This window comes from Amblyomma americanum, chromosome 4 (genome assembly GCF_052857255.1).
Source record: "Amblyomma americanum isolate KBUSLIRL-KWMA chromosome 4, ASM5285725v1, whole genome shotgun sequence".
Taxonomy (NCBI): Eukaryota; Metazoa; Arthropoda; class Arachnida; order Ixodida; family Ixodidae; genus Amblyomma; species Amblyomma americanum.
The window spans coordinates 91,575,570-91,587,519 of record NC_135500.1 but is presented as its reverse complement, the minus strand read 5'-3'; the positions used below and the strand labels follow the sequence as shown (position 1 = coordinate 91,587,519).

General features: G+C 44.9%; 1 pseudogene; it reads right to left on the bottom strand.

The window, feature by feature from the left end:
* Positions 1-8,882: 8,882 nt before the first annotated feature.
* Positions 8,883-11,326, bottom strand: LOC144129668 (uncharacterized; annotated as a pseudogene).
* Positions 11,327-11,950: the final 624 nt, after the last annotated feature.

The following is an 11,950-nucleotide window of genomic DNA, read 5'->3' as shown; positions in this document are numbered from 1 at the left end:
GCCTGATTATAAGATGGCGCCCTCCTTCATATCTTGTGATAAGATCCAGCCTTCTCGGCAAGAACCTATCACCAACGACTGTGTTGGCACCCCTTCCAGCCTTAGTCTGAGTGTGTGAACACACAGCATGCACTGCTCAACTCAAGTGTAATCCGCAACCCAGACCCGGCTGAAAACGTGATTATCAGCGATTAATAATAGTAATAATAATAATAATTTTAATTGCTTTTTGAGGAAAAGAAATGGCGCAGTATCTGTCTCATATATCGTTAGACACCTGAACCGCGCCGTAAGGGAAGGGATAAAAGAGGGAGTGAAAGAAGAAAGGAAGTACGAGGTGCCGTAGTGGAGGGCTCCGGAATAATTTCGACCACCTGGGCATCTTTAACGGGCACTGACATCGCAAAACACACGGGCCCCTTAGCGTTTTGCCTCCATAAATACGCAGCCGCCGTGGTCGGGTTCCAACCCGGAAACTCCGGATCACTAGCCGAGCGCCCTAACCACTGAGCCACCACGGCGCAGATACACGAATTCCGATTTCTGCGGCGAGCATTGCAGACCTCAGTCTCGGGCATAGCGGTTCACTTGTGGTGACGGCGGCACTACCACCACTTACTCCGGCGGACGCCCCTCACACAAATTTCGCAGAGAAAGCACACTTAAACTGCTAATCTTTTGCTGAAACCACGCACGTCTTAAAAAAAGGTTATTTTTGAATTTTTGAGTGCTGAGCGTTACAAAATTAGGAAAGTTCTTTTCTTCTTCAGAGAGATTTATTGCCTCAGGGCTTCAATGGTGGACGACAGTGTGATGAAAGATGTAATAATGACCAAATTAATGAAAAAAGGCTAGCTGATCATGAAGTCCAGTATAGAGCGATAGTATGGTCCTTGCGTCCAGGTAAGTTCTTCGCCAACAGAACGAAGAATTGTCAATAAGCGTTTCAGTGTTTCTCATCCCATCACAATGTTAAGTAGTCTGCAACGCCATAATTATGCACAACGACTGCTTCTAATTTGTTCCTAATTAATCACTCTTCTCAGTTTTTTATGGATGCTAGAATTGTTATGTCATAAGTAAAGCCGCTAGAATGAAAGAGCTGACTCATAGCTGTTGTAGCCCTGATTGTTGCGAACGATTGTGTCTGCATACCTAAAGGGTTGAAAAAATTAGCACGTACATATGCGCTTGGAACTGTTTACAGAACTGAAAACAATATAGGCTTATTACTGTTCTTGCTATTTGGAGCGACATAAAATAGAGCGGTGTACTAAGGAGGTCGCGGCATTATTCAGTTCGTCTCCATGTTTATTCTACCAGGCAATTAAGAATGTCCGTGTACTGAATGTTTCGCAAACATTCGCGGGCGCCTGTGCGTGTCCAAACTGCCACATAACTCCAAAGACCAGTGCACGTTAACAACATGTATCCAACTGTATAAGCTCGGCGAAATATGCATTCAATATGTACAAAATAGTGTCACGAAGGTGACGAAGTTGGCAGTGGCACAGGACGGAGCGCTCGCGCTCGGCCAGCAGCCATTAAAATCATCTCACTGCCATCGTTTATCTCGCCTGATTTTTCGGCTGGTCGCCACGTAACATTTAGTGTGAGGGGCGGAGTATCGTCCCCATCTTGGTTCTGGAGCTTCGGTGTCTGCTCCGTCAGCTGTAGTAGTCTGCCTTCAGTTCCTGATCCGCGCCTTCCCGCCATGCCCCAGGCTGCCAAGCCCGAATCGACCTCGCCGCTCACCCCATCCCCGTCCCACGCCTTGATCGCAAGACACGAAGACATGATGACGCTGCTGCGATCCGACCCCATGACCCGACCGACCCGAGACGCTGCCCACAAGTGAGGACAAAGCCCCTCTGCCCCTGCAGTACGGTGCGTCCAAGGGCTTCGGCCGTCGGCTCCTGGCGATCTGCGGCCCGCAAGCTTCGTGGACCAGGATTCATTCGGCCATATCTTTCATCGTGGCGGCCAGCACTTCCCCCATGTCATTTCTTTTGTACCGTCCTTTGAACCCACCACCACCGAGCGCGTCTCTTCGTCGGTGTCTTCTATTCACTATCGGGACGATCGCTTGGCAGCCCCGGGCAGTGTCACGAAGACGACGAAGTTGGCAGTGGCGCGGGACGGAGCGCTCGCGCTAGGCCTGCCGCCACTAAAATTATCTCACTGCCATCGTTCGTTTCGCCTCATTCTTCGGCTGGTCGGCACGGTACAATATCATCCCCTTATGAATCAGTGGTTGTTGTGTTTTCTTCAGTATGTATGGCACAGGTTACGATAGCTGAAAACGCGGCGAATTTTTTACGCTTTCTCTTCCGAAATGAACACTTGTTTGCAACCACTGAAACTTCAAACGATGTTCAACGCACGGGACTGCGTTGTACAATGCCTACGTGCCGTGTTTTTTCTTTGTCGCTGAACTTTAGCTTTGCTAGAACGGACACGACCTTGCTAACAGTCGATGAAACTCATCCGTGGCCATTGATTAGAGAAGACAGTGAACAACTGACAGCATGCCTGTGCGTTGTTTGTCTGCCCGACATGAGAAAAGGTGTGCAGTTTAATTACAGGAGGCAAGACCCAGGGTGCCTGGATTACCGGTATCAAGACTGAAGGCGCGCACAAAACGGTAGGCCTAGTTGCAGCGGTCATTTTTGTGGCGTTCTGCGTGTTAATTGCGCTGGGCGCGGCCGTGTCCGCCGCCTTGTTCTATAGCCGCACCGTAGGGACCCCCGTCACCCAAGCCACCCCCAGCGCATCCCCCAGTGATGTCTGGGAAGATGCTGCACACTGCACACGAGCCAGTATCACCCACAATAGAGTAGCGTCTTTCCGAAGTTGCTCGGGCTGCCAACAAAAGCACAAGCGTTTACGGCGAAGACGTCGATGTATCCGGTTCATAGACACTCTATAAGCGATTATTATATTACTGTGCCTACCTACCGCTCCCCATATAAACATGTAAAAGAAATGTGACTTCCTTCGTAAGTAATCCCACTCGCTTTTGTACTGAAAATATCTTTGCATGAATGGCGTTCCGCTTTGTAAGAGACTTCTCCAATCAAACATACCAGTTACTTCTTGGGCTTTTTCTCGACTATAAATGTTTAAGTTTTCTATAAACAACTCTACGAAGAAATAAATGTCGCTCTGAAAAATCATAATTTCAGCGAAGTTCTCAATATACTTATTGTAATCCTTTGAAACAAATTTTATGGCACTCGGCTGCTGAGCTGAAGTAACAGTGCTCGAAGCCGACCGCGGCCGCCGAGTTTTCTTGGGGGCGAAAATCGAAAGGCGCCCGTGTGCTGTGCGATGTCAGTGCACGTTAAAGATCCCCAGGTAGTCTAAATTATTTCGGAGCCCTCCACTGCGGCATATGTTGTTGTTGTTGTTGTTGTTGTTGTTGTTGTTGTTGTTGTTGTTGTTGTTGTTGTTGTTGTTGTTGTTGTTGACCTCATACAATGGCGATGTCCACACAAGGGTATCGGCTAAGAAATGAGGTGCACAGATAGTTCGCTCATCTTCCATTATTTCTTCTCTCTATCCGGCCTTCTTCCTTTTCGTTATGGATTGAAAATCATCAAAATCGAAAATCATGAACGCCGCAGTGAACGCGAACTCAAGCGGCAATGGCCTGAAGATCTGAAGGTGCACTTCCTTGAATTGCAGTTGAAGCGTCAACAACGAAGCGATGCTTTCATGCCAGCTTGCATTTCTGATAAATGAGAACAGGGCCAGCAACAGGAAACGTGCGCCCACGAACCGAAGACCGCCACACGCAAAATATGCTCATACAATGTTGGTGCCACGGGGTGTTTGAGCGTGAATTCATGGACAACCGGTTGGCTTAGCGTCATTGGTGAGCTGAAGACCCTTCAAAGATGCCGGAAATTTCAATACAGGCTACACGTGGGGCCGCCTCTTATATTAGAAATACCGCTCCACTCGGTTAGATATGTGCGAAATCCACAGCAGCTTTTATTCAGACTTTCAGATTTTTGTCTATTTCTCTTTCGGCAGATGGACGGCTTATCTGGAAAATAACCTGACCAACAATATAGGCATAATTTATCCTGCTAACCATGCCTTCACCGGAATGCACTGTATGTCACATAGAGGGTGCAATGAATACACGGCCACTAAGGTAGGGTGATAAGTTTTCAATGTTACGTGTTTTATCTGAGAATGAAATTGATGGCGAAGAGGAAAAGTAATAGACATAAAAGAATAAGATAGTCTCGGTGGAATAGATGGGCAGCTGTATCACCTCCGGAACGAAAAAAGAAGAGTAACCGGTAACTGTAGCTCACAACCATTCGCGTATTGGGCTCGAGGACATACTGTGGCGCCATCTCTCAGCGGCGCGCGCCTGAAGCACTAAGTGGGATAACCGGCGTTGAACTACTACTGTGTGACGCTTTCCCGTGTAGTTTAGTTGCGCGCTAACAGTTTATTTATTCATTTAATAAACAAACTTGGTTTTGGACCTGCTTAAGCTCAATTTGAGGCATCAAGCTCACTCATTCGACAAAAGCAAAGCACGCGTTACCGTGTGAGCGAGCTGTTGAATTGGCAACGAGCGTGCATCGACCAGCGTTGATGGTGATGCTATGGAGAGAACTGAAGGTTCAACACCACCAGTCAGAGGTAAGTGGTCACTAATCTCGGTAATGAAATTTCTCCGCGACAGGTGCGGAGCGATTTCGAGCAGTGCTGGCGGAAGCGGCGCCGTTCGACTGCACCACTGAACTTGGAGCAGTCAGGTTGGACGGCGGAGACGACGCGGAGAAATATTTAAATGTAACTGTGCTGTATTTAACGCCGCGCATTCGTGCTTATTGACCGCGATCATATTCTCATTCGAGCTTTGGGCGAATGTGTGTTTACTCCGCTCAGACTAGTTTTGTTGACCCTTTCCTCATGAGGTCACAATTTGTAATGTTCTATCTCGTGTTTACGGCTTTCTCGGCCATTTAAAATTACCACTTCGTTTAAAGCTGCGTGCATGTTATTTTTTGTCTGTTACGCTGTACAATCTTTTATGTCATTTCAGTGAAACTTCCGCTGTCGAGCATCAATGACTTCATTGATAAGAAATTTGAGACCTCCCGGCTTTTGATAGAAGGGGAGGCCGTCTATGAGGCGAAGCACGTGGTGGTGTGCAGTGTGAAGCTTTGCAAAGACGATGAGGTCACGTTTGTTGGGCTTATCCTTCAGACCTCCGCTATCAACAAAGATCCTCATGAACTGGAGATAAAAGTAAAAGGAAGGACAGTGACTGCTGCATCTTGCACTTGCAAAGCAGGGTATGAATACTAACGTTGGTTTCATGGATGGAATATAACTGTTGTAGTTTATCTTTTGCTCTGCAGACAGTTTTCTGTCAATTAAATTCCACATATTACTAACGAATATTATGAAACATTGTAACATGTAATCTGCATCTACTGCTGAAACAAGTGAGAAATTTGTAAAGTAAGGTGTGTTTTGTAATAATAATAATAATATTAATTGGTTTTTGGGGAAAGGAAATGGCGCAGTATCTGTCTCATATATCGTTGGACACCTGAACCGCGCCGTAAGGGAAGGGATAAGGAAGGGAGTGAAAGAAGAGAGGAAGAAGGAGGTGCCGTAGTGGAGCGCTCCGGAATAATTTCGACCACCTGGGGATCTTTAACGTGCACTGACATCGCACAGCACACGGGCGCCTTAGCGTTTTTCCTCCATAAAAACGCAGCCGCCGCGGTCGGTTTCGAACCCGGGAACTCCGGATCAGTAGTCGAGCGCCCTATTCATGCTGATATGCGTGCTTTGTTTTAGGAAACAAAAGTTAGTTACAAGTGCAAGCACATGGTCGCTCTTCTGCTGCACATTAATGACGCAGAGACCTTCGACCTCATGTCATCTACTGATTTGCCTCAGCAATGGGGAAAAGATCAGAAAGCTGGTGTGAAAGGAAAATATGCACCAAGGAAGATAGTGGACCTGCCTTGTACCACAAAGGTAAGTCATGATACATGTTGCATCAAATTTGAAATAAGAGGAGGATAGAGTATTACTGAATGTTATTTTATTAGCATATGATTGATTGGCAGTCATGACTGCACTTCAAACTGTAGCAACGTTAGATGTTGTTTTTGTGGCGCAAGTTTGATTTTGGCGTAACCATACACGAAATTTGCAGCGGCAAAATAAGGTGCATAGTCTGTCATCATTATTTTGCTCATAAACTAAGATACACCAAGGCAGAGTACTGTCAGGTTTCTGTACCCTTCATAAGAAAAGAGAGCCGTTTATCGTTACTGCTGTTTAATTTGATTATGAACAGAGTATCACTGGTATTTGTACTCGCGCACTTATATGTGCCAATGTCTCTACAATGCATGCTGCAGGTTAGTCAAAGTTACAATAGTTTTTTAACAGGGACTCTTTTTGTGGTTTCAAGTGCTTGCTTAGTTCATAATACTAGTGTCAGATAAGTGTTGTGAATGATCATTGAGGTCAATGCTTTTTGTGGTCTCGCACAGAGTGCATTGAGACTAACAAGCCGTGGCTGTTATCAAAGTTGTTCGTCCACCATAGCTAGAATACTTGATTTAAGATGGTTAAAACAATACAATAGATGCTTTTTAATTGTTTCTAAGAGGTTTCATGTGTTAAGCAAGGAGAAAAAGCATCAAAATAAAAATAAATCTTGGAAATGTTGCTTGACATACTCACAAAAATATTTAACTGTACTTTTAAGTGAAACTTTCTCATTTCGAGCGTGACTGTTTAGTAAGCCTGACGCCACAAGAGCTTCTTCCAATGTACTCTGAGAATCTCTGGAGTACTGATCAAGTTAAGCAGCAGAAATTTTGTTGAGAGCAGCCATCCAACAGCCTCAGAGCTGTACTAAGTTCAGTTTTTATCATCATAATGATGATTAAAAAGTGCTCACGTGTAGTGAAAACGCTATTAGTGTACTCAGGAGAATAAGCTGATGGAGCTTTTCACGTTTCAGGCTAAAAGAGAGAGGTGCCTGATGGCAACTTCCTGCAAAGGTTGCTTCAAGAATTGCCATACAACTGTGTCGCACTCCACCACAATGAAGGCAGTAAGTGGATATATTGTTATAGTTTAGTTTGATGCAATCTGCTTCGTGACTTAGCACCTTGTTATAGCATGGCAATTGAAACTTACCAATGCCAACAATTAGCAAGCTTATTTACTGGGTGTAAACATTTTCATATAGTGCGTTGTCACTGTTTGTGCCTGTTATTCGAGCTTACTGTTTTGTTACCCATAAAATAAATGGTTTAAGGAAAAAGCAGATGCTTCAGTATACGCCTTTTAGTGAGAGCAATATAACCAAATACAAAAAATGCAGACCAATTTCTTTTGTTTAAAAGTATAGGAATAAATTTGTATTTCTTTCATTTCAGTAAGTCGCTGTGACCAATTGACATACCCATTGTCAAGTAAAGGTTCAGCAATACAACTGTGGATCCATCATGCAGCGATACAGCGCCACTGCTACCCATACAGCCAATCTCATCCACTGTTCAGCTGCATGAGCAGCATGAAGACAGTCAAACAAGCACAGGAAGACGAGCAAACCTTGGCGTGAGAAACCCACCAGCACTTGTTGAAGCTGCTGAGAAGGTCATTGAAGCAGGAGTGCTCTCAGCAGAAGAAATTTACAGCTGCCTCCAACAAACATACACAAACACAAAAATTGACATTATAAATAATTTAACAAAAACCCAAGCAAATTCTCCAGACTGGTGGATATACAGAAAAGGAATGGTAACAGCATCAATTGCTTATTCTGTTTATACACGAGTGCATACACCCAGAACAAGGATGGGCCCACATGATGTGCGACCTCTGCTGAAAGTTGTGTCGAAAGGAAACTGTGCAGACACCTGCAATGTTAAGAGGCACTCTTCTAGAAGAAACAGCAAAGATAGCTTATTTAGCTGCAAGTCAGCTTGAAAATGTGAAAGTTGAACAGTGCGCACTTTTAATTTCAGACCAGCATCCATGCATTGGTGCCAGTCCAGATGGGGTAGTCACATGCGACTGCTGCGCTCCAAGAGTTCTTGAAGTGAAGTGCCCGATGAGTTTAGAGAAATTCAAGGCAAAAGAAATAACAAGTGAAGGCATAAGCTTGTCTCTGAAGAAGACCAGCAGGTATTTCTGTCAAGTGCAGGTCCAGATGGGTTTGGCAGGGGTGTCTAGTGCAGATGTTTTTGTGTTTCAAGACAGGGAAAACTACATGTTGTTCCCTGTAGAGTTCAACGCTTCTTTCTTCAATGATGTTGTGGAGAGGGCTGTCTACTTTTTCAAGTCATATGTGTTGCCTTCCCTTGTCTCGCAATGAACACTGTTGTCCACCATTATTTCATTTTTACTATTCCCATGGCTGGCAGTAAAAAATGTTTTTACTTTAGAGCATTTCGAACTTTGCTGTTACTGACACTATGAAAATGCAACTTGCGTACTTAATGTCATGCTGTTTGCTGCGTAATCACTTATATACAGGAATGCCCTGTGATTCCAAAGGGGGAACACATTTGGAGGCACTGACACAAGGAAGAAAAAAGTGTGTACAGAGAGAAAACACTAAACGATTACAGAAAAACATTTTGGTCAATAGAAGCAAGACACCAAGCACATATGTAACGGAAGTAACAAAAGTAAGGCATATGATGAAAACTGGTGATAAGAACATAAAGAAGCAAATTCAGTGTACAACCTACTTAAAGGAATATTTCAAAAATGCTTACCACTTGGTTCAAGGAAACATATAAAGGAGCCGTAGGAAAGAATCTAAGAAGAAACTGTACTGAAACATTATGTCCATGCACTTTGGTAGCCCTTTATTGTACCAAAAACTTGTCGCTGCTGAAGATGGGCTTCGAGAGATTCACAATTCCCGCAATGACTTGTATAATGTGATCAATGTAAGCAAAAAGCTCGGTGCCCAAGTTCCCCGTCAATATCTTAAACACTTTCATTCGCTGGATTGTACGCTCCACATGAACGCGAGCGGCTGCGATACTTTGATTTTTTTCAGCTTCATTTTTTGTAAGTTGCTTTCTCTTGCGTAGGAACGGGGGACGCACCATTGTGATTTGATGCTCAAGGCAAAGTTTGTCTATTAAGAACCCTTTATCCACCATGACACTGTCAATTGAAGGTAGAAACAATTCTAGTATCTTCCTTTCCTTCGTTATATGGGAGTCAGATGCCCGGCCACCATAAGATTTGCTTACATAACATATGTGACCTCCCGGTGTCTCACAGACTAAAACCTTGGCTGTGTACACACCCTTGTACCACCTGTATGTCAACAGCTGGGACTCCATATTCTTTGGCCTCTGAATTGGGATCTCCGTGCCATCTTGCACAGCTCTCACACTCGAGTACTCCTTGAAGTACACCGTCAAGTTATCAACAACAGCTTCCTTGCTCGGCCAAAAAACTGCATTTTTCATTATTTCAGCCAAGATTATTACACTGGTGTTGAATATTTCTGATGCTGTGGTGCGGTGAACACCAAAAAGCACACCAAGCAATGCAAATGACATGTTGTGGTGAAGCTTGATGAGCGTTAACAACACCGCGTCTTAGTTTGATAAGCAAAACCGGTTTGCTTGCATTAGAATCCGGCTGTCAGTATAAACATCGCGTATGTTATAGAACAGCTGGAAGCAGGGAATACCAGTTAAAATGTTCAGATCTTTTTCTCCCTCAATGCTTGCCGTGCTCAGCGGTTGTTTTCGTGCAGCATCGAGCGTGTTGGCTTGCACGGCAATCTCCTTCCTTACGGCTTGAAGCTCAGCAGGGATATCTGAAGCAGATAATGTAAATTATTTTCGCAGTCAACAAAGGCAATAAATATATAAATAACACAACTGACAATGATACCTTGATTGCCACCTGGACTGTGATATCTGCGTTGCCCCGTGAGTCAGGTGCACTGTCTTCAATTTCTCCTGAAGAAGATGCACTAGCTTCAATCTCTGGCTGACATGCAGGCAACGGTAACGGCTTCTCTTTAGAAAAAATGTCGATCAACGCCCTGTCTTCTGGAAATAAAATGTCAGATTCAGATATGCATTTCTCCCAAAATGGTACTGCAAACCTCTAGCTGTATGAAAGCCAATAATTAAAACAGTTGGCCACAGCCTTTGCTATGCAAGTAGGTATAAATTCTCCAAACTTGCTGCATGCACTGCAATACCACCCTTAATTCCTCTCTATTGACATTCTTGATTAACAAATAAAGAAGCTCGCAGTTGATACATAGGTGATGATGTAACACCAATAAACATACGATTGCCAACATCCTGAAGAGCACGAGGCTTTGTATTTATTAACGTTGGTTGTTAAAACTGTGCTCCTGCTTGCTTAGCTCATTTGTGGAAACAAAATTTTAGCTTATGGTGTACAATGATTTTAAGAATGGATGCAGTGGACATTTAGCCAAGCCGTTTTAAAATACGCTCGTACGTGCTTGTCACGCACGTGCAAGGGACTCGAAACGCAAAGCAATGACATGAGCATCATTACCAGACACTGAATCTAACACTTCTAAGAAAAGGTAACATCATCAAGCATAGGAGCGCCAAAATACAAAATTAGCTTAATTATAGAAGTCGCGTGCCACAGGCAAGCATTAGTGCACTTTTATGAGTGTCGCGACACAATGAGTACATCCATTCATCAATTACACGCCAACGTTACCTAAAGCATCACTGCACAAAACAAGCGCAGCAAGCAAAAACAGTTATTTGAGACACAGTGCAATACTCGTTTCGAAACATGTAAATATGCAACGCACGGCGTGCTGTGCGCGCAATAAAACTGCGTAATCGCGCCCGTTGCTACCACGCAAATTCAGCTTACCTCCGCCCTGTGCCCTGTTTCGGCGACGCCGAGCAGACGGCTGACGATCCAAAGGTCGAAGGTCGAACAGGCAGGTTATGGGACGGCACTGCGTCGCGTAGAAGCCAGCGCCTTTTCCATCCTGTCAGCAATTAACCTTCGTTACCTCCACAAGAGTGACATGCGCGGACGTAAATGCTCGCGGCAGCTTCGGCCGCTACTCACCGAACAGTTTAGCGCCAACTCCATAGACGAAATCTTCTTCGGTGAAATGTTTGCTGCACACAGGAGAATGTACACTCGCATCTTTGCCCATACGCAGCTTGACTAACCAGACTTCTCGTAGCTTCCTGTCTTTCGGATAGAAGTGGAAGCTTACGCCTGGTTCCACCGCGTAAGTCCGGTATTGAGGCACAGGGCAGTAAGCGACCATGGGGAAAGCTGAAATAAACTGTAGCAGCACCGACGACGACACACGATCGAAGTGTAAAATGCTGGCACTCACTAACAACGAAAAATGCAGATGATAGCGCGACTTGTAGCATTTAGAACGCCTAACTGTGACCGATAGTCCGCTTCTGCAGCAGTGAGAGGAGACACGCGATCCCACTTGCTGCGCAAGGTCGACGCTAGCGCCATTCGCTCCAGTGGTGGAGCTCGCGCCCAATAACAACTCGGTGGCTTCATCTGCAACGCTCAATAATAATAATATTAATTGGTTTTGGGGAAAAGGAAATGACGCAGTATCTGTCTCATATATCGTTAGACACCTGAACCGCGCCGCAAGGGAAAAGATAAAGGAGGGATTGAAAGAAGAAAGGAAAAAAGAGGTGCCGTAGTGGACGGCTCCGGAATAATTTCGACCACCTTGGGATCTTTAACGTGCACTTACATCGCACAACACAAGGGCGCCTTAGCATTTTGCCTCCATAGAAACGCAGCCGCCGCGGTCGTGTTCGAACCCTGGAAGTCCGAATCAGTAGTAGCCGAGCGCCCTAACCACTGAGCCACCGCGGCACTAAAGTGCAAAAAATGCTTGGCTATCACGCAAGGCACC